The sequence below is a fragment of the Marmota monax genome, unplaced genomic scaffold, assembly GCF_021218885.2.
Source record: "Marmota monax isolate L192 unplaced genomic scaffold, Marmota_monax_Labrador192_F-V1.1 WCK01_AAM20220418_F8-fsc00003, whole genome shotgun sequence".
Classification (NCBI taxonomy): Eukaryota; Metazoa; Chordata; class Mammalia; order Rodentia; family Sciuridae; genus Marmota; species Marmota monax.
The window spans coordinates 33276308-33299879 of NW_026694084.1; the positions used below are offsets into that span (position 1 = coordinate 33276308).

Sequence of the window (23572 nt, forward strand, 5' to 3'; positions counted from 1 at the left end):
TTGCTCAGTAGTTAAGTTCCCTGATACAAAAAAAAAAAAAAAAGTTTATTGCTTTCTCTTCCTGAAATAATCATCCCCCTATAATCCACAAGTGTGACTCACCATGTTCTTATTCAAATGTCAAGATCTCAGTGAAGATATCCTGGACTTTCCTAACCATAGAATTTAAATTTACAACTCCCCTGTGTACATACCTGCCCCCACACATACACATTATTATTTTTTTCTTTGGGTTTATTTTCCTCCAATTTACTTATACCTTTGTGTACTACATCTCTCCTGACTAGAATGTGTTCCGTAAGAACAGAGTTTGGCGACACTTTTATTTATTGCTAAATTCTCCATACCTGGTTAAGCTTGGTATAGAGTAATGTTCAGAAAGTACTTATTAAATAATAAATATCAGGCATTTTTCCTGATCTGTGGTATATATTAATTGTGTGATCAATGGCAGACTTGATTATTTTTGTTTTACATTAAATAGGAAGTAAATACATTTAGAGAAAATATTAATCACAATAACAATAACAACCAGAATAACTGCCATGAATTTCCAGGATATTATTTTGTTTTTTATTTGCAACATTGTTAATATGTGGTGATCTTTCTACCTCTGCACTATTTCTGTAAATGGGTTTTACAAATGAGAGAAGCCTATGAAGGATCTGTACAAAATGCCTTCTCATTGATGCTGTGTGACAGGAAAGTTTCAGAGGCCTCCTTATGTTTTTTTTTATTATTATTATTTGTTCTAATTAGTAATACAAGACAGTAGAATGCATTTTGACTCAACATACACAAATGGAGCCCCACTCCACGGTTTATAACCAAAGGACTTAAAATCAAAATACTATAGTGATGCAACCATATCAATGTTTATAGCAGCTCAATTCACAATAGCTAAATTATGGAACCAACCTAAGTGCCCTTTAACAAATGAATGGGTAAAGAAGATGTATATACACAATGGAATTTTACTCAGCCTTACATAATGAAATTATGGCATTTGCCGGTAAATGAAGGGACCTGGAAAATATCATGTTAAGTGAAATAAGCTAATCCCAAAGAACCAAAGGATGAATGTTTTCTCTGATAATGGTGGGATGCTCCCTATGTTTTTGCTTATAGAAGAAAAATTTTCCATGTCTTCTGCTTTATACAATCATTTTACTATGTGTTTCTTTCTGAGTCACATTCTCGGCCTCTCTACTTTTAGCTCTTGGCCCATCTCCTCCCACTGGGGGGACGGGGGACATGGTCCATGAACTACTATAGAGCCATTGCACTTCACGACTTGTCCACATGATGACATTCCCCACATTTCTGTGGTTACTTCACATATTGGAACCAAGTCCTCAGCTTTGTCAAACCTCTGGGTTTTCTTCCTTCCTTTGCACATACAGTGCTTTGGATCTGTAGCTTAACTAATGAATAGTTATGGAATTAGCAAAATGCTAGTGAAGGCAATGGAGAATTTGTAGAAACAAAAGAAGAAAGAGAAAGAGGAAGACAAATACAAAGATAATATAAATGTTGAGCATTTATCATACACCATGAAGGAAACAGAATATGGTGATAAAAAACATGGTCTTGAAATCACAATGTCTTGGTATAGAAACCAACTGCATCACTTACTGTGTGGCCCTGAGCAAATCACTTCAAATTCCAGGGCTCACCTTTGCTCTATTTTATTAAAACTCATTGCAGTGTCTTCATTAGAGGGATATCATGAAAATATAACAAAGCATCATAAGCAATTAGCACAGTGCCTAGCACATGGTCTGTGACCCATAAATGATGACTATTATTGCTGCCCTCAAAATCATTGCATTTGCTAATCAATTTATGTATCACAACCACCTTGGAGTTAGGTATGTTTATTATCCCCATTTTACAGTTGAGGGCACAGAACCACAGTGATAAGTACTCAAGGTAACATACTGTGCACAAGATAGAACTATTATTTACCTTCAAATATTGTTCTCTTTCCACTATTCAAATGGTTAATAGGGCTGAGGAGGTAGCTCAATGGTGGTATGCTTGCCTAGCATGGTCAAGGCCTTAATTCAATCCCTAGCACTGAAAAAACAAATCCAATGTTTAATGGCTTGTGTCAAATAAGTAATACTGTCATCATTTCCCACTGAAAATTTCTCCTTTTTTATTTTATGGAAATTTCATTGCTTCACATTTTTATATTAATGCATCAAAATACCTGTTATGTTTTAATAAGAGACAAATAAAAGATACTTAAATCCAAGGCAGAACAGTAGTTCTTCATTGTAGGTCATAATTAATAATTAATACAGATCATGGCAGAGTTAATATGGTTATGCCAATCATAGTCATGACTTTGAGAAGATTTTTCCTGTCATGTCTCACTTTAATGATTCTCTTTATTGGCTTAACACAGAAAACAAGACAAAACCAATCAACCAATCAAGAAACAAAATAACACGTCAGATAAGTGTGCAAAAATATTTTTATTTTATCTGTCAGCAAGTATTGATAAACATTCTTGGTTTCATTTTATGTTCAGTTTCCCAAAGATAAGATGGAGGTAAAATTAAAATGATAATTGTTGCCAATTATATTTATGCACATGTATTATCATCTCAAATGCAAAAAAAAAGAAAAAAAGAAACACCCTTGAAAATAATCTCCATTGAAAATCTAAAGCTCTAAGAGGCTAAATAACATTCCACCATCCTCATGGCTCATGTAGCTAGTGACCAAGGTGAGTTTCAAGCCTCCAAACTCAGATCCACTGTAGGAGGCACTTTTTAGAGAGCTGCTATTCTTAGGGCCCGTCAGATTTTAGCAAAAGCAAGTGGGCTTGTTGGGCCTACATTTCCTCATTCATAAATGAAGGCAAAACATGGTGATTAGTCTCATCCAGTCCCTTCCATTTCCATGCTAATGTATTTTTTAGATCTCAAATGTCACTGGGAACCACCCATTATCCTATAAATGTCTAGTTCATTCATGTAAGAAGTTGTGTTGTCTCCTTTTCAGCATGATATTTCTGGTCAGTCAATGCAGCGGAGGATTACAGGGAATGAACTACTCACCTCCATAGTTATATTTGACTAATTTCCTTTTGCTGGGGAGAATTGGAGAAGGAGTTCCCTGAATTGTCTTTAGCTTTGTGGTGAACTGCTCATTTGAAACCACAGGGTGCTCCTTGAGAAACTGCAGACTTGCATCTGATAACCATCTTATGGGAATGTCCCTTCAGTTGTGGTTCCCCAGGATGTGTGACATGCCTCCAGCAGAGGAAAGCGCCTCAGGGTCTGCGCCAGAGGCCTCTGACTGCACCACTGGGCACTGGCTGATTTCGGCCTATTTGCTGTGTAAGTGGACTACACTTTCATTTGAATCCTTGGTGTTTCAGTGAAATTCCCATGTGATCAAATGGAAGTGCAGTTGCCAAAAAAGTAAAGTGGACTGAGAGAATGAGAATGAGATTCTAGCATTTTAAAAACATACCAGCAAGCTTTCCCACCAGCACAGCCTTTTTAATTTTTTATATTTGGGGAGGAGTATTATCTTAGCAGAGTGTCATCATCTCCTAGCACTAGATTCTTGTTTTCTGTCCAATTCAGACAAGGAGGGAAGTCAAGTCAGAATAAAAGAAGGGACAGAAAATGAAATAATAGTTGTCAAAGCCCAGAAATATAGTATGTACTTAAAAATATCGACCATCTTTTAGAGGCAATATGAACTGGTAAAGAACCTTAACTCTGGGGCAGGATTGCCTAGTTCAAATCACAGCTCTGTCTGTTACATGCCCCAGGAATGGGGGCAAATTGTTTCACTTCTGTGCTTGTTTTTGCATCCATAAAATGGGAATTATAACAGAACTATCTAAGGTTCTTGTCAAGAGTACAGAGGCCTCTGAGATTATGAAACCTTTATGACTTCCCTGGTAGCACTTTACCTTTCATGCTCGAAGCTCCCAGAAGACCTGAAATTCTTACACAGGAAGCAAGAGATGTTTTTAATTTTCTGTTTGTTGAGGGCTTATGCTGTGACAAGTAACATGTTGGGTCCTAAGAAATGAGGGTTAAACAAATAATACACCTTTACCTTTCTAACATGTACACAAACAATAACTAATGCAAGTCTGGTGCTTTTATAGAAGAAGCATATTTGTAAAAGGATATATTCTTCTTAATAGAAGAAATAATATATGAGTTCTATCTGAAAGAAAGATTTGGGATTGTGTATTTCAGACAGAGAAACAGCACTTACAAGACAGAGAAAGGAAAGTACACGATGTCTTTGGGAACATTTTTGCAAAAACAGCCTCATCTTTAGTTGGTCATGGGCATGACAATCTCATCCATTATATTTAAAATGTCCTAATGGCAGAGAGCATTTCATCGCTGTCCTCTCTGAGCAGAATGGCTTATGATGACACAAGTACAAGAAATGTTTAGTGAAATGGTTTCAAATGAAAATGTGATTAAGATAATGGGATTTCAGAGGACAGAGTGATTTGTTCCATTGAAGGGGCTTCATGGGGAGTAAAAATGGACTAGTAAAAAAGGTTTTATATATATAACATAGATATTAAGGAGTCAAATTGGAGCAAGGTGTATGAGCAAATATACTTTTAAACCAGTGGAGGTGTCTTTTAGCTTCCAGGGCACAAGATATGAGTTGACACCATGGTTCTGTTTTATTCATCTTCTCATTGACAGATCACCTTCCCCTCTCTTTAAAGAGATCTAGGAGGGACGTTGATTACATGACCTATTCCCTGTATAGAAGGATGGGCACAAGATTCATATTGAACAATGAAGGTAAGACATCTATCTGGCTTCACTCATTTGTCCTGAGAAAGGCAAATGACCTAATGAGACCAAATCAGAATAATTTCTAAGCCTGTGTTTGTTCTGGGAGACAAATTATCTTTTGGATCCATGATTTTGGTTCATGGACTATGTTGGTCTCCCACCAAATAGGAAAAATCTGCCAAATAATGAAGACAATAACCAGGTAACAGGAGGTTCTACAAAAATGATGTGAGATCCTATCTGCAAAATTTCACAACTTTACAGTAACATTAAGTCATAATTCCTCCTCTCCCTCTTCCACACCTCTTCCCTTCCCTCTTTCATTTTCTTCCATTGGTTTGAATTTTGATTTTATTTCTGTACTTTTAACTAGAAGAATCCTTACTAATACAAGATGAATAGTATGGATTAAGAAACAAACATTTTGGTAACTATTATCTCAGAATCAGAGGTTCAGGTAACATATGGAAGTAAATTCTTGCAGCTTTGACCCTAAAGGCAATTGAGCAAAAAAGTTAGGAAGCCAAAATTGAACTCACCACGAATAACTGATTAGTTAATGAGGTAGTATTGCCTCCAGTCTATTAAAAATATGGCTTCACATCAGGACTTGGAAGTCTTGCCACACAAGCAACAAATTCCAGAGCATGATATGTAATCTTCATCTTTAGTGACCACCTACTATTCTCAATAATTTTTATTTATTCGTCACTGAGTCATTAATTTATTATTAGGACATTCATTCAACAAATGAGCACATGATCCACTTGAAGGTTGCAAGAGAGTCTGGGCACATTCTAGAGAGTGGCAGAGCAAACTGTTGCATACTACATGTTGGAAAATTTTCTCTTCAGTTCCCTGAAGTCCCTTGAAGCACACCCTGAGCCAATTTGTCTGCCAGCTACTATTTAAACAATTGTTGTGTAATTCTTCCACACTTTATTGAGGCCACAACACTCTTCAGATTGTCAAAGAATTTCCACCAATTTCCAATTGCCTTCTGATCTTTGCCATTTTTTTTTTCTCAATCCTATACTTTAAAAGAAAGGTCAAATACAACTTCATGTTCTCTTAGCTACTATATAATACAGCTATCATTATCTCTTACACATCTGTGTCAACCACAATAACCTTAAAAAGTTCCATAGAGTACAATATATTGGAGTAAACAAAGTTGACATTGCAGAATGTCCTTAATTTCTGTCTACAGGGTAGGCGATTTTTGCTGAGACCATTTCCAATGTGATTCACGAAAGCTCATTGTTTCAGCTAACTCTGGCTGAGAGCACAAAGGAATAAAATATAATTAAACAAATAAAATATACATACAGTCTTTCCTATTCCTAGCCGAGTCCCAGAAAGACAGCAGAATGAATCTGGCATAACTTTCCTATGCTCGTATATGAATACACAACCAGTGTAACTCCACATAGTGTTCAACCACAACAATGGGATCAAGACTGTAATGGGTTGCACCCCACGTATGTATAATATGTCAAAATACACCCTACTGTCATGTATACCTAAAAAAGACAACAAAAAAGGTAGTACAAAATTACCCCTCACTAGATATATACTAGTTATACTGCCATCAATATTGTTCCATAGTACTTGTTACTTCTATACTCCTTAGTTAATTCTTTAATTTTAAATTTTACTTCAAAGTATTTGACAGTGAAATAACATTCTTTAATTTTTTGTATTTTGACTGTCTTTATCATTGGTCCAGTTGATCATTTTTTTGTACCATAGGCCATTAGAACTTTTTTTATGATAAATTTCCTCTCATGTAATTTAGGATTCTTCTACTATATCTCAGAACTATTTATTTTTAATATAATCCTTTTGTTAAATATATTGCAAATATCTTCTTCCAGTCTGTCAGGTTCATTTATGAATGTTTTGTCTTGAAGTACTTCCTCAGTGTTGCACTTTAATGGGGTCAAGTTCCATATCACTGTCCTATATGATCTTTGCAATTTGGTGTTTCATTAAAAAGACCACCTCTTCTCCAAAGACATAATCAAATCTTTCTAGTATTATTTTTTATACTTTTTTATTATTGAGTTTCAATAAAAAGCAAGTTGCAGAATAAATAAAAAAGAACATACTGTAATGTGCTGTAACATTATGCATAAATAACAATATTGGCAAATAGCTCTTAACTAAGCAATGATATATGGAGGGGTCCTCTATGCCTGGGACACTCAGTGCAGTAGTACCTCCATCACAGGTTTCACTATGTATTTCAGAACCGTGCTCCTTTACCAACCCAGCTGAGGTTCCAGCAGGCCCAGATGTAAGGTGGTCCACAGGGATTGTCCCTTCTGAGGAGCAGGCAGTTGGCAGCATCCATGTGGCCCCATCTCTGCTATCCAGCAAGTGTTTAAGCCATGGGAGCATGGCTACCTCTGCCTGGATTTCAAAGAATAAAGTTGCTCTCTGAGCCATGAAAGAGGGGAGGGAAATCATCATACACAAGGCATTGCTAAAGTTTCCACTTCAATTATTTTAAATACTTTAAAAATGTTAAAATATCCTTTATATTTACATTAATCTCAAAATTTCTTGAGATCTTTATAACTTTTTATGTACCCAAGTTTTGATCTGGTATCAAATTAATTTAACCTAATGAAATTATTTTAGTATTTCTTTTAGTGGTAGTTACTGACATTAGTTCTGTCAGAATCAATGTGTTTTTAAAATATATTTTTACATAATGGTATAGGCTTTTAATTTTTTTCTGGCACTTTAAAGATGTCATTCCATTGCCTTTTGGCTTTCATAAGTTAAGTCGGCTGTAGTTCTTCTATCTGCTTCTTTGTATTTATTGTTTTTTCTATTTAGCAACCCCCAAACTTTTCTCTTTATCTTTAATTATCCTGTTCAATATCATCTTTTAGATCTATGATTTGATGTATTCTATTTTCTTTTGGAAAATATTTCTTTCTCCTGTTTTCTTTTCCTTCTTCATGAATTCCAACTTATGTTTGCTAGACCTTTTGAAATTTTCATACTGGTCTCATTCATAAACTCTATTCTTTCTTGTTTAATTGTTTGTCATTATGCTTCAGTTTAGATAATTTCTACTGGTTTATCTCCACATTCAATGATTCTTCCCCCATCATACTGAGCTCATGAATGAGCTCATAAGAAGAATTTTTCATCTCTAATGCTTTGCTTATTTTTGTTGTTTTGCTTCCTGGAATTTTCATTTGACACATGATTAGTGTTTCCATGCATGTCTTTGTTGCTATTTATTATTTGTCTATGCATATCCTTCATCTTTTTCTCTAGAAACCTGAATATATTAATCATTGTTAATTTAGATAGTTTTTGGATAGCTTCAACAGATAGATTATCACTGAACATGGTCTTATTAATTGCTTTTTTTTCATGAGTTTTTTTCCTTGCATTATTTTATAGCTTTAAATTTCTGAATGAATGCAGTAATTTATGTGTAGAATATTATAGACTCAAATAAATAGTACTATCTGTATCTCTTTTAATTTTACTTCCCAATGTTGAATTTTCATAATTTGTTAAAATTTTCTAGTTGAATTCTCCTTACACACTGAAACCATGCTCAGCTCATTTCATCCCAAACATCACCACTAGTAAACACATTTCTGTTTCCCTTCTCCGTGTAGAAAGACTTACCTTCCCTTGGATTCAATTTGCATGGCTGACTTGTTTAGGCTTCACCGTATTGAAGAACAGTCATGATTTTGTATTTCATCCAGCTCTTATTATTTGTTGAGGTAAGCCAATGTTCTTTCCAGTTTCCTACTGCTTTGGTAGAAATGAAACTCTATTACCTATTTTTTAAAACAAATATTTCTGGAGAACCGATAGTATTTCAACAACTACTCTATGTGCTAGAGGAACAAGTCGAAAAAATCCAGTTCTTAAATTTGAGAAAGTCACAGTTTGGAGAAACAGACATGTTTTGTATCTTAATTCAACTTAGTAAATGCTATTAAGGAAATGTGAGTAAAGATTATGAAAGTACAGAGAATAAGGAATGAATCTACACAGAAGGCAAAAAATGAGTGATGGAGTCAGTTACATTTGAGTCAAAATTTAAAGACTTAGATTTGTTGTAGAATTTTCAGAAGAGAATTTTATGCCAGAAAAACCAGAATTTGAGAAAGTAAAGAATGGAATAAAGTCTGTTATACCTAAGGAATATTAAACAGTTTAATATGGCAGAAGCATTGGAAGCATGGATAGGAGGAGGATATGTGTTAACTAGGGGTTGTGTATGGAATGGATTTAAATGGAAGCAAAGATGGCTTATTTCATTATTATTATTGGCTTTTGTGATGCGATATATATATGCAATATGTATGATAGCTATCAAGTACATACTTGATATATATTGCATATATATATATATATACACAAAAAAACCAATAATAATGATGAAATAAGCCATCTTAGCTTCCATTTAAATATATGTTATTTAAATATACCTATATATGATATTATGTATATGTATGACATATATATATATATATATATATATATATATATATATATATATATGACATATGTGTGTGTATATAAGTGTGTGTGTACATATATACATCACAAGTGCTTGATAATGCATGCTGGGTAGATACAAGTACATGCAAGTATTGATGCCTAAACAGAGTGTCTCATTTTAATCTCAACATCAGTCTTCCTCTTTTATATAACAGGTTATTCATGGCCCTCTAGTCCCCTTTTATAATCCACCAATAATTTTCTGTTCCTATTTCTCCTGTAATCTTTAAATCACATGGAAGTCCATATTTGAAGTTTCTCTTGAATAACTGGAAGAGTGGGAAATTCTGACTGGATTTTTGAAAGGCAGTGATGGCTGGGCACTGAGGAGTGGCTTCTCCCTTTAAGGCCATGTGCTCTTACAGTCCCCATCACAATGCTGCTTTATGACACTGGTCTCTCTAGGGTTAGTTTTCTGTCTTCGCTCTCTTATCTTCAGAATCCGTCATTCACATCTGGCTTCTCCCTGCTCCCATGTCCTACGCAGGTCATTGTGCCCTAGGCAACAGACCTGCCTGGACCAATTTTAAATGTTCAGTCTCGGCAACATCCCATAAGGTAGAGTTGACACATTCACACTCATGATCTGTCACTCACCTAGTGAGGTAGGCGTAGCAGACATAGGAAGTCTTCCCTTTATCTGTAGGTGTTGAACATATGTGGAAACTGAGGCCTGGAAACACTGACATGCAGCTAACCACTCTCGTCTTTTGTCACTTCGTCCCAGGCTGCTTCCTCTAGGACACCAGGTTTCATGTATTTTCATATAACTCAGCTATCACGAAGAAGTCCATTCTCTTCTAGAGCCAAGTCTCACCTCCTCGCCTTCCTCCAGGGTTCCACACATTTTGGGGTTCCTTTTTCTTTTTCACTAACTTGAGGTAGCCTGGAATGAAGAGAATGCAAGTTGTTTTTAGTGGTTTGAACATTTGTCCTCCCCTCCCCCTCCCAAATCCACAAAAGCTGCTGACTCTATGAATTTAGGAGTAGAATTTAGGTCCATAATTATAGTTACGGAATGGAGGAATTTTTAATGTTTTTTATTCCTTTTCCTAGGCTTATCATTTCAAAGTTGAAATCTGAATTCCCAATTCCCTTTTCCAGTATTTTCAGGTGAAAACTACAAATTTATTTATACAGCATGCCTAACAACCCCTTGTAGGATAAGGGAGATCAATTGACATGTTATTTGAGTGTCTTTCAGAATATAATCATACCACATGGCACAGATCCCCAACAGAATCTTTGAATGTTGCCTTTTTAAGACAGACAGGGTTTTGAAACAAGAATTTTTTTTCCCCATCCAGAGGAAAATTTAAGTATTCAGACAAAATCAGCTCAAATACGAATAATGCAAGGGTTTGTCATTTGTGTAGAATAAGAATGGCTCACCTTTTAAAATATCATTATTTATGAATTTGACTTTAGCTGCTCTGTGATCAAATCTTTTTTTTCTAGCCAAATATTTGTGACATGAAAAATGGAATAAAATTTATCACCAATTTGATACTGCCAGAAGTATATTAAGTAGAAAGAGCTGACCTCATTAAATGAAGGGACATCATATTCAGGAATTTAGGTGCAATTCACAGCAGTTCCTTTATCTCATCCTGCTCTTCTTCTCCATGGGGGATTCTGCTTTTCTGTTGAGGAAATCATGGCACCGAATAGACTAAAATAGAAATTAATGCTCTTCGTTCATCATTAAGAACAATGAGAAAATTTGGTGTCCAAACCAAAAATTTATGTCAGATAAAATGATTCAGAGTTTTGCATTTTATAATGTTGGTATTTTTTTGTCAAAGAGTAAAGAAGGGCTGGTGGCGATTTCTTCATCAGAGTGGTGTCAGTGTCCAGAGGAAGCATAAATGTGGAGGTGCTGGAGGGCATAGGGTGACTTCTATTCTCATCCTCTCCTCACCTTCCTACAGTTTTTACTCTCACTTGGAATCTCCCCACAAGTCTTCTGCAGCTGCCAGGAAATCAAGCCAAGCTGTGATATCAAACTGAACCACTCCTGTGCATTGGATGGTAAGTTAGCTCAGGCTGTGGGAAGGAGCCGGGATTCACAGGACAATCCATCAAGAATACGCTGCTGTCTCTCACCTGGCAGCTGCCGGACCCAGGGACTCTGTCCTGTTTCTTGCTGGTTATTACCTGGATGCTCGCCTTAGTTCCTTTGCTATGTGGGCCTCTCCAGCATAATAGTTGGCTTCATCAAAAACATCAAGAGAAAGAGAATCTGCTAGCAAGATGGAAGTGACAATCTTTTTTTTATAACCAAGCCACAGCACCAGCATCCTATGACCGTTGCCACATCCTATTGGTTAGAAGTAGGTGGCCAGGTTGATTCCACACTGAAATGGAGAAAGTCACAGGGCAGTATGAAGGCCAGGAGGTGGGCACCACTGGGGGCCTGTGATGGTTTAGATATTAGGTGTCCCCCAAAAGCTTATATGTGAGACATGTAAGAATAGTGAGAGGTGAAATGATTGGGTTATGAGAGCCTTGACCCAATCAGTGGATTAATCCTCTGATGGTAACTGAAGGTGGGCAGGGTGTGGCTGGAGGAGGTGGGCATTGAGTTGTGCCTTTGGGGTATATACTTTGTATCTGGCAAGTGGAGTCTCTTTCTGCTTCTTGGTGGCCATGTTCTGAGATGCTTTCCTCTACCATGCTTCCTCCATGATGCCCCACCCCACCTCGAGCCCCAAGGAACGGAGCCAGCCTTCTATGGACTGAGACTTCTAAAACTGTGAGCTCCCAAATAAACTTTTCCTCATCTAAAATTGTTTTTGTCAGGTTTTGTGGTCACGGCAGCAAAAAAAATCTGACTAAAACGAGGCATTTTCAAGTTTGCACACAGGTGCAATGCATATTGAATGTCACAGAGCTGAAACGCACACTGAAGGTTTGAGTGAGGAAGTCAATACGAACATTAGACCATTAATGGGGGCACTCGTCACAGTGCTATAAAACCTGGATTTGGATGTCATTTAAGAAAATCCATACTAGCTTTACAAGTTTGGACACATTAATTAGTGTCCTTCTGCTTGGTTCTATCTTTTATGTAGTTTCTAGTCTAGTACTAGTCCCTCACTTACGAGCCACAGAACTTGGTTTTCTCTTGATCTTTCACTCTCAGGCCTGGTGAGAAAGTTAGAGTTGAAATGATCCCCACTTCTAGAGAGATGGACATAGGAAATAGGCCTGATTATTCAAAACCACCCAACCAATTCACAATAGAACATGAGATCCGGTCCAGGTCCATGAGGAGGCCTGTGGGTTTTCTTGAAGCATTAGCAAAGACAAAATCTTTTTCAGTGGGGATGAAGCTCAGAGAATGTAAGCCTGAAGTTGCCTCTGGCCATCTGGTTACTGAGTGGGAAAACCCTGCACAAATGGAATGCTGACATAAGAATTCAGCACTAAGTCCAGTGTGGTGGTGCATACCTAAGATCTCAGTGACTTGGGAGGCTGAGTCAGGAGGATTGTAAGTATGAAGCCTGACAGAGTGACTTAGTGAGAGTCTAACTCAAGATACAAAGGACTGGGGAGGTAGTTCAGTGGTAGAGCACCCTGAGTTCAATCCTCAGTACCTCAAAATAGATAGATAGATAGATAGACAGATGGATAGATAGACAGATGGATAGATATTGAGATACAGAGAAGAGAAAGAGAGAGATTTGGATCCAGCCTTGAGTAAAGTTAAACAACCCTGAACTTTCATCATATGAACCATTACATTTCTGGTCAAGCTTGTTTGAGTTGTATTTTGGGCCAGTGCCTTAGCCGTACACCACCTAAGGCATACCCAAAGCACAACTCACTCTCAACAGGGGTCCACTGACCAAGTTATAAAACAGCAATTTGGGAAAGATTAGCATTAGATCCAAGAGGAAAGAAGTTTGGAATTATTTCCCTCACTAGGTCTTCCTTACCCCTGAAATTCCATGGTTGGCAGTGTCCCAGCACACCTCTTTGAGGCTTCTCCTTTGAACTTGTGTCCTAAATACCCAGGATGGCTTAGGAGGCACTCTCTGTCCATTCATCCCCATTCCTGGCTGGCTGCTGGGTAGGTGGGCTGAGCTTGTAAAACTATCTCTCAGCCACCGGGGGCACAGGAAGTTGGCCCATACAAGTTCCAAAAGAGGGGGAAAAAAATTACCCAGCGTATAAGACCCAGAGCAGGAAGCACAACTAATGAAGGAATGTCCTCAGCTTTCACAGGAAATTATTTTCACTCTGCCTCTATAAAAAGTAACAGATTTGACCCTTTATCCCTCCCCACCTCCTTTTCTACTAGACTCCCAACAGAGGGGACAGGAGAGCAGAGGCCCCGTCGGAGGCAAAGAAAGACAGGCCGCCTTTCATGACCGTGATTGTCAGAAACCACGGGTCACAGCCAGAGGCTGCCAAGAGCAGTTAAGTCTGGGGAGGGGCTGGACTGGACGATTTTGAGTACAGAAATCCATAGCTGCTACGAGTGATTACAGAACAGAGCATCTCTTTCCGATAAGAAACTAGAGACTGGGAATAAAAACCATGTTCAGGCTGATTTTCTCACTCGATTGTGACTCTTTATCAAAGGATGTGAAGTTATTTTGTGTAAATAATTTGACTCTATTTTCACGCTATTTTGGGATTGAAAGGTGAAGAAAGGTGACCGATGTTGTTCCACATTCAGCTGGTGGTCCCGGGCCAAATCTGCTGAAGAATTGGTCCGTCTGCATTTTTCTTTGCAGACCAAGGCCAGATTCTTCTGACTAGCTAGCCCAGAACACAGGCTGCCGTGCACCCGAGGGCAATGGGAGTAGCCTGGAGCCATCATTGCCAAGCAAGGAAAGAACAGGTTCAAGTGGAAGATGGAGCCAAGCAATGATCAAGGTGTCATGATGAGCCAAATGCTCAGGAGATAGGAGGTGACCAATGATCAGTGCACAAGACAGAGGCACTAAAGCGAGGCAGACATTGAGCAGACTGTGACCAACCCAAACCCCGAGGGAACCGTTCATGCCAGTTCATGCCTCTGTGCTTCTCTCAGATCCACGAGACCTCAGGTCCCTTACTTTTGTTTGACACTCTATCTCCAGGGCCTAGCACACTGCTTGGCATGACAATGACTAAATGAGCAAGTAACTACTTCTGACAAAAAAAGATCATATTTAACATTCCATGATCAATATATACTGAATGGATTAGTGTATTTAGAGAGAATATTTAAATCTCCATGATCAAGACAAAGTTACAAAATGTTTTCTAGCACTTTAATAAACAAACTGTTACCCGGGTATGGTAGCACACACCTGTAATCCCAGTAGCTCAGAAGGCTGAAGCAGGAGGATTGAAAGTTGGATCACAACTTTCAAATTGCCAGCCTCAGCTATTTAGCGAGACTCTCATCAACTTAGTGAGGTTCTGTTTCAAAATAAAAAATTAAAATTAAAATTTAAAGTACTAGGGATGTGGCTCAGTGGTTTAGAGCCCCTGGGTTCAGTCCCTGATAACCAAATAAATAAGTAAATAAATAAACCTTTAGCATTAAACATATGATTTGATCATCATAATTCTCCATGTTGGGCAAGCCAAACATTTTATCATTTATTCACTCAGTCAACCCATAAGATTCCTGTTATGGATAGTTTATTAGCAATTTGGTATTCAGGCCTGCGGGAGATGTGATCTACGCCCCTGCTCTCAAAAGCTTGTAACTAAGTGAAGGCTACACACATAATGATCATAAAATATGTTTTTAGACCAATAATTATGATAAAATGTGGCAAACATTAATGGAGAAACCCAGAAATCCTATTAAGTTGTTGAGTACGTTTCCTATGGAAGCCAGAGAAGGTTCACAGGAGTGATGCCAAATTAAAGGTAGAACAGGGATCTGGCAAGTATCCAAAGAAAGGGGAGGCTTCCAGAGAAAGAGCACATGCCAAATGATGCTCCATGCCGTGGCACGGAGCATGCTGTTGGACAGTGGCAGAAGGGGACACAGGGGCCACAGTTGAGGCCAATCATGGAGGGTTGTGAAGCACTGACATTTCAAGCCATGGGAGCCCTGGAAAAATTCTGATAGGTGGTGGGGGGGGGGGGTAAGGTATTCACATTCTCAGTTTATTCCCCTGTTTTCTAGAAGGGTAATCTGACCCAGCTCTCCCAGGTCAGAGGGAGAGTATTAAGGCAGACAAGTTTATGTTGGACTGGAAATGAAATGTCAAATATCTGCTTCCTGCTTGCTGCTTAATCATTAGACACGACTTCTGTCATGTGGAAAAAGAGTTAATTATAATCAGACTGGAAATTCACGTACCTGAAAATCTTTAGAAGGGAAAATGTAGGGGAAGGAACCAGATAGAATAGCAGATACAAAACCATTCTTATCAGTCTGAATCTGTTTTACATTTCATTCCAGACTCTGCAAATTAGCACCAACACAATGAATCTTTGTAAATTAATGAGGGTAACAGCGGGAAAGAATCAATCAGCCACTCTTGTTCCAAAACCTTCCTCCTCAGTAATAACCTGAAATGAACCTTGTAGTCAGGACCCCAGACTAATAGCGTGTTTCGAGTCCTTTGAACAAAACAATTAAATAATCACATTCCTCCTGGTCCAACTTCCTGACTATATTAATTAGATTAAAATACAACTTGTCAGGGTCCCTTGAGGGGAAGGGTTTTCGGGGCCTGTTTTCTCTTGCCCTCCAGCTTCCAATGGCAGCCTGCTTTCATGCAGCAGGAGGCTGTTACCTGGCCAGGTGGCTTCTTTGCCAGCCAGCTGATCTCATTCCTCCTGAACCTGGGTCTTTCACACGTTCTCTCATCAGAAATCCTTCCATGGCGTTCTCTCTCCTTGACTGGACAGATCTACCTACCTGTCCTCACTGTGTTAATGAATCCTCTCTTAAAATGCAGAGGCCAGTTGGTAACTCATCTTGGCTCAACTTCGACATCTCATCCACCCATCCATTCCATTTTTATGAGAGACTGGAGGCTGGTTCTGCTACTGCCTATCTCTGTGCTTTAAGCAAAGTATTTCATTTTCTGTGCTTTAGTTCCTTTGTTTGTAAAATTGGAGAGATAACAAAATTAGTTTTTGTGGCTTCTAAGAGGAATGAATGAGTTCAGTGCTGTGAAGTGGTTCAATTAGCACCTCATTCATTTAATGAGCAACTTCTCTGTGCAGGGTTTGTATGAGAATGGCACCGTTCTTGCTCCAAGTAGTGGAAAATGCAGAAAGTCCTCCTTACTTTGGATTCACTGCAGTGATTGCAAGATGCAATTATCATCCTAAGAGCAGGGAAGCGAGGAGGATCACAGCCAGCCAGGATGCTACTTGCCAAGCCATCTACATGTGCTGACACTCATCTTGCAATGCCCCCCCCCCCCAAGGTCCCTTCACTTAATCTAGGTCTCTGCCAAGTGGCAGGCCTTTCCTGAAGCTCCAGATTTTTTTTTGTTTCCTTTTTCTACATTATTCTGCTTTATAATATGTATCATTACCCACCACTATATTATGTATTTAACTACTGGCTTGCTTTTATCAGTTGCTATCCCAGCCTGATCCCAGGACTATCAGCATCACCTTGGAAACATTTCAGAGAAGCAAATCCTTGGGCCTCGCCCAGACCTAGAGAATCAGGATCACCAGGGGAAGGGGCTCCAGCCACCTGTGATCCAACAATAACCTCTAGGTGATTGGGATTTTCAATCTCAAGAAACACTGGTTTATAATCTGTTTCCATTGGGAAATGAAAACTGCCTTAAACATATACATTTTCTCCTAAAAGATACTTTTCTAACACTTAAATCTATATCTGAAACATAGTTTTTGTCCCATTAATAGTTGAATGAGCAAACGTATGGTAACTCAGTCTTATATGGTACCCAAGCCAAAATTAATGTCCAAGTAGTTCTTTGTCATCCAACTCTGTTTTCTTTCACAATTTGGTTGCAAAACAGAATTTCAAAGGAAAAAATACCAGTACACCAATATGGAAAGTGAAATCATTTATATTTGAGTTGAGAGATGTTACCGTTTTTGTGTGCATATACTCATATTTTTGCCGGATAAGATAGTTAGAAAATGCTTAATATTTACCTAAGGGAAAGATGTGAAAAAAAAACACTGTCAGAAACTCCTCAAAACCCCATCATTTGAGCACAAATGTACATGGAATCTGGTTTTAGAATGCTTGGGAGAAGTGGAAAGGAGGAGTTTGAGAGCAACCAGTTTATAGATTTCTGCAACAATAAAGAATTCTTATCCCTGAAAAGAGTGTGTCTGGGTCCATCACAGATAGCATAAACATGCCAGAGGGAAAGAAGAAGGCAGAAAGAAGCAGCAGCAGGGACAGGGGGAGGGATGAAGGCTGGAAGTTGGGGAGAAGGAGGATGAGACTGACACTGGGACTCAGAGTTAGCATCTTACCTTTTGCAACACAGCAGTGTACATTGGCCCTCACATTTTGAGCACCGTTGTCCTGGGCCCACAGCATGTATAGTTCCTGCAATATTCACATGCATCCACAAAAGATGCATAAAGATAAAAGAAGTGAAAACTTACCCCAGAGAGAAGGCTGAGGTCAAGGGCATATGCACCCCACACGGCAATCCATGCTCAGAACCTTGTGGAGTCCATTGCTAAGGAGGAACTGAACAAACTCGAGTTGGTGGTTGCATGTCTGTGTGTTGGTGGGAGGGGGGTTGCTCAGTGAGGCTGCAAGCCACATTATAGGTTGGCCCCTTAGCAAAGACCAAAAGTATCACAAGTGTGATGCAGTTGGATCTAAAAACCATAGGATGCTGCTTGCCTTCCTTCCTGCATTTGATCTGAGGACTTTGCATAAACAGAAGCAGCAAACCAAAAGTGGTCAATCAAGGTTTGCTCTTAGCATCTTTAAACTGGGCTTAAAAATTCATTTCCTTCAGCCATTTATTGCCTCACTTTGCATAAATGCAATAGGTTCCTAATGTACATCGCTTTAAGAAATAATGTATGAAAAATTCTTGGTGTGGAATGCTCTTCTAATAAGGATGGGCTAGGTTCCTTGGCAGTAAAGTATCTACCCCTTAAGATGATGCATTTAAGCAAGACTTAGTCACTGTTTGAGCTGCACACTGAATGGGTTTGAGGAGGGGATGATACTGGTCCCATATAGTAAACACAGAGATCCAGGGGACTTACACACAGTGTAGCCTCATGTTTACCATGCTTGGGGATGAGTGGTGGCAAAGCCACTCAAAAGTGACACATGTCAGTCTTACAACCAAACCCAGGCACATGCTGCTCCACAAGGGGCTGGAAGGTTTAGTCTGCTGTTGCTAAACACAGCAGGTGCTCAGTAAATGAGACTAAACACCAAGGATCTACATATCTTCCACTGTCGAGCTTCACTAGGTGCTGCACACTGGACTGTGAGTCGTGCAAGTTTTCATCTAGCTTCACAGCCGTCCTTGAAATTGCATGTGCTTATCCTCATTTTAACAGAGAGGAAATTGATAACACATCCACAGTCTGGTATGCAAATAATACATCTTCTGCCAACCACTATCTCCACCTTTTCAGAGCACATATAGTACTTAAGGTGCCAACTTGAGTCATTGGGTCATCATTTCCAATAGAAGACTAATTGGCCCTCAGCAAAGACTTCAGATGCCCTTGATCTTACTCTCATTGCACTCTAAATGTCTCCTTCAGACACCTGTGATAATATATCTGTGGCAGGAGTACAAAGAAAATTAGTAGGGCATAAGTTCCAACCAGGCAGAAGGAAATGTGTCTGTCTGGTTGACCATCATCTTTTCATCAAGCATGGTGTCCTCACACCATCAGCCTGCCATCAGCATTGCCCAATGAGTGACGTTCTCTTCTCTCTCTGTTTTTATTCTTCTGACCCATAGCAAAATAAGCAGATTAATGTTTCAAAAATGCTACACATTTCTACCTACCCAAGTCCTACCCAAGTCCCTCAGGCCTTCCCAAATCCCACAGCAAATGGTCCAAACTTAACCTGGTGTTAAAATTCTGATCTTAAAATGCTCTTCCCAGATAGAATTGACATCTGCCTCTGACTGGACCTCCACTCTAACCCATACTCTATACCCCTTAAATACCTGCATAGCTACCTCTTAAAGGTGAGTATTATTGGGAAGTAGGAGTTTAGTGGTTTTACTTGTAATGAGAAGAAAGAGGACACTCTAAATGAGAAGGCCAGTATAATCAAAGACATGGAGACTGACATTAAGTAGATTTTGTATTTCAGAAATACAAAGATTTATACTTAAAACTGTGATCTTGAGTTTGCATTTTCTCCCCCAAACTCCTAGGTTAGTAACCACTAAGCCACTGTGATTTCTGGTACCTTCTATCCTTTTTCTCCAAAGAATGGTTTCCATAGCAACCATTCTCCAGACAATGGTCCATGCCCCTTTGCCTTTTGAAGACTAGAGGTGCTTGGGAAGGAGGAGTGGGGCACCTGAAATGGAAACTGATTTTGTGTAGAAACTCAGTGCCAGGCCCTTCACAGGCTGCCTTGTATACCACATTGACTCCATATATTTAGCCCAAAATTATAATTTCTACTTTATAGAAGACAGTGTAAAGTTGAGTGCATTTTAGTGATATGAACAAAACCAAACAGCAAATTGGTTCTCAGACTCAGGTTTGTCCAGACTTCAAGGTGACGCCATTTCCATTATACCTTGACACTTACTCTCTAGGGTCCTCTGGACCCCAGCTCAGGTGCCATCTGGGAGCTGGATAGAAACAGAAGCTTGGCCTTCCCCAGCCTGCCTACTGAGTCAGGGTCATCACACAATCATGGCTGAGACACTGCAGTATAGCAGGGCTTTTGTTTGTTGTTTGTTTGTTTTTGGTACCAAGGATTGAACATAGGGACACTTAACCACTCAGCCACATCCCCAACCCTTTTTTATGTTTAATTTAAAGAAGGGTCTTGCTGAGTTGCTTAGGGCCTCACTAAGTTGTTGAGATTGACCTTGAACTCACAATCCCCCTTCCTCAGTCTTCTGAGCCGCTAAGATTACAGGCATACACCACTATGCCCGGCCTACAGCAGCATTTTTTGATACACATGAGAATTACTTGGAAACTTCTGAAATGATCCCACTCCTGGTCACACCCCAGACCAAGTAAGTCAGAATCTCTACAGGTGGGTTAGGACATTGGTGTGCCTTAGAAGACCCTTCCCCCAGTGATTCTGATTCCACTCACAGTTAAGAACTGCCCTGCTCCATTCTCTCTCGTGTTCAGGAAATATACTAATCCTATTTATGGAAACAGGACGCCCTTATTTTAAGAGACCTGGTTTACCCAAATAGAGGGTTTTGATATATATTCTGGCATGAAATGAGGCCTAAAAGGCAACAGAACATGAGAACTGTTTCTTTCTGTTAATGTCACTCTGAGGAATGCCAGTTTTCCAAGCTCAGCTAAAAAAAAAAAAAATCACTTTAGTCAAATGCGTCTTTGCTTTCCTTTCATATTCCAGAACTGTTCAAAGGGAGAATTGGCAAAATCATGTTTTCTAAATATTTAACTCCCCAATTTCCAAAATACTAGTAAATGTCACAGAAGCCTGTAAAAGTCCTGTTCCTTTTTAAACAGGAAGCAACGATTTGTTAGAGAGAAGATGGTAATAGGTGGTAAAGTAAAATAATTGAAGCCTGCAAATTAAGCCTTTAAAATCATAATGGATTCCCATCTCGGGATAATGAGATGGAAAAGATGTGTATTCTTTTAGTGTCGGGTAGGAAATTCCTCTTAGGGAAAGACCAGTCAGCACCATGAAAAACTGGGTAGAAAAAAAGTCCTCTTGGGGTAGATGAGTTCCTCAAGGATGTGGATAGCACTGCTAAGTGGCTTCAGAGACACAGAATCCACCCACTCTCCAGAAGGCAAGGACAGTCAGGGTAGAGGTTGAGGGAAATAGACAGATGGAGACAGACACAGAGAGAGGGACGCAGGGAGATGAGCTCATGCGCTCAGAGAGGTGACCAGTTTACAGAGAATCCCAGTCCAACACTGGGTGAATCTGGTTTCTTTTAGAAAATGGTAAAAGTACTTAGTTCTGATTTGGGATTAAAATGGGACCAATTTAGAGACGGATTCTGAAAATAGAATCATTAATTCCAGGACATTTGCTAAAATCTTGGACAAGACTTTGGACATCCCTAGCACTGGAAATAAGAGACCAAATGAAAATTAGTCTCAAAACCAATGTTCTGACTAGCTTCCACCTGGTATACCAGGCAAATCTGTTGTTTTCTCCTTCCCATTACCATGGTAACATTGGGAGATTTTGTTGTTATAGTTAGTGGTTTGCTATCTCCACCAAATGGGAAGAGCCAGCTTCTAAGTAATGACTCAGATTCTGAAACAGGAATTCACAAGGCATGTATTGTGGGCCTGTAGGTACCTTAGAGCACCTCCAAAAGTACTGGAAGCACAGTCCTCCCAAAAGGCCCCTTCTTCAAGGGACTGCCTCTTATGATATTATGTGCAAAGGCCACAGGAACTTTCTAGTCTCCCTTCTTTGCTTTCTTCAATAAACTTGCTAGGTCTGGTCTCCACCCAGAGTCTGAGGTGGACTGGCCTAAGGTATTAGCATCAGATGAGCCACGAATTTCTTTTGAAAATGAAATAAGCATTTCATTCAAAGGTAGGAGAAACAGAGGTTATCGAGAACCGACTTACAGATATTTCAAGAGAGTTGAACCTCAAGCCAAGTAGATTTCTCAAAGGGCTACCCAATGGTGGAAAAAGAAAATGGTAAAAAGCCAAAAGCTACATCCAAACAAAAAGGCTTAGGTTATATAATAGGTTGCTGCCCCCAAAGATATATTCAAAACTTGACCCATGGAACTATGGAGAGTGACTTTATTTGGAAACAGCTTCATTGTAGAAGAAATCAAGTTGAGGTCATACTGGATGAGGATAGACCCAAATGCAATGGTTCCTGTCTTCTGAAGAAGAGCAAACGCACACACAAAGACACGAATACAGAGGAAGGTCAAGTAAAGACACTGTCAGGCATTAGAGTTGTAATACGGCCAGCCAGTGAACTTCTGGATCCTTCAGAAACAGGAAGAGGAACAGGAAAGATCCTCCCCTAAAACCTTTTGAGGAAATGCAGTCCCACCAATGTCATGCTTATGGACTTCTGGCCTCAAAAATGTGAGGAAATAATTTTTATTGTTTCAATTTACTCGGTTTGGGGTCCACTGTTACAGCAGCCATAGGAAACAAATACAGGCCAGGAGGGAAGTGCACTGCACAGGTAATGGCACAGCTAGCTGCAGGCAGGTTATATTTCTTGGCTTTCTTTGGTTACCCAATTCAGGGATTTCATAACACTCTGACACTGCATTGTAAATTTTTATTCGTAACCAAAACCATGTCTTTCTTGTTCTTGGTTTATCTCTAGTAGTAAGCCCAGTGCATATACATAGTAGGTATTTAATAAATTTGTCCAGTTGAAATGACTTTGGTCACAGGCAGAGGATATGGCAGAGGCTAGCACTGAGATCTTTCTAATGCTGGATTTCCCTGCTATTGAAGCAGAAATTTGCTTATTAAAAGACTTGGCTTCTCAGTTGGCTCCATCTTTTCCACTTTTGTTCTGCCTGCATTTGGATGTCGTGATATGCTTATAAAAGCAGAGTGCACTCTGTATCCTCCCTATATGTGAATTGCTTCAGAAGCAGATAGCGCTGATCTCTCAAAGGATCCCTGCATCGCGCTGTGTGCAGAGGGTTACCACAATCCACCCTGGATCCTCTAGGATATGTAACCTGGATGCTGCCAGCCTTTGGGATTCATCATCTTGACTATTCACAGTCCTCTCGCTTTCAAAAGCCAGTGGGTCTGATGGATGAGATGGCCTCTCCCAGGGGCCCTGCCTGCTGGTGCTGCAATTTCGCAAGTCAAGCAGGAACTGGCTTTCATTTCAAGCACGTCTCAAGGATGCAGACTTTTAGAGGGGAAAGCAAATTTGCAAAAGAGGAAAGACTCCAAGACTCCAGATAATAAATGGACCTTAAAATAAGTTTTATGTGCCTCCTTTTCAACACTCTGCCCCAGTCTAACATCATTAAGTCAGTACCTGCTTAGCAGAGTTGAACAAACTCAGTTCATAATAAATACAATATAGGGTATTTTAAAAATTACATCCTCTTCATCATAGCTTCAGAAAA

The 23572-nt window shown here is 39.3% G+C and overlaps 1 long non-coding RNA gene across 1 annotated transcript; it reads left to right on the forward strand.

The window, feature by feature from the left end:
• Window positions 1-4709: 4709 nt before the first annotated feature.
• On the forward strand, window positions 4710-12122 carry LOC124107053 (uncharacterized). The gene is made up of 3 exons (XR_006856267.2): window positions 4710-4808; window positions 8453-8563; window positions 11282-12122. It is a non-coding gene; the product is annotated as an uncharacterized LOC124107053 (long non-coding RNA).
• The last annotated feature ends 11450 nt before the right edge of the window (window positions 12123-23572 follow it).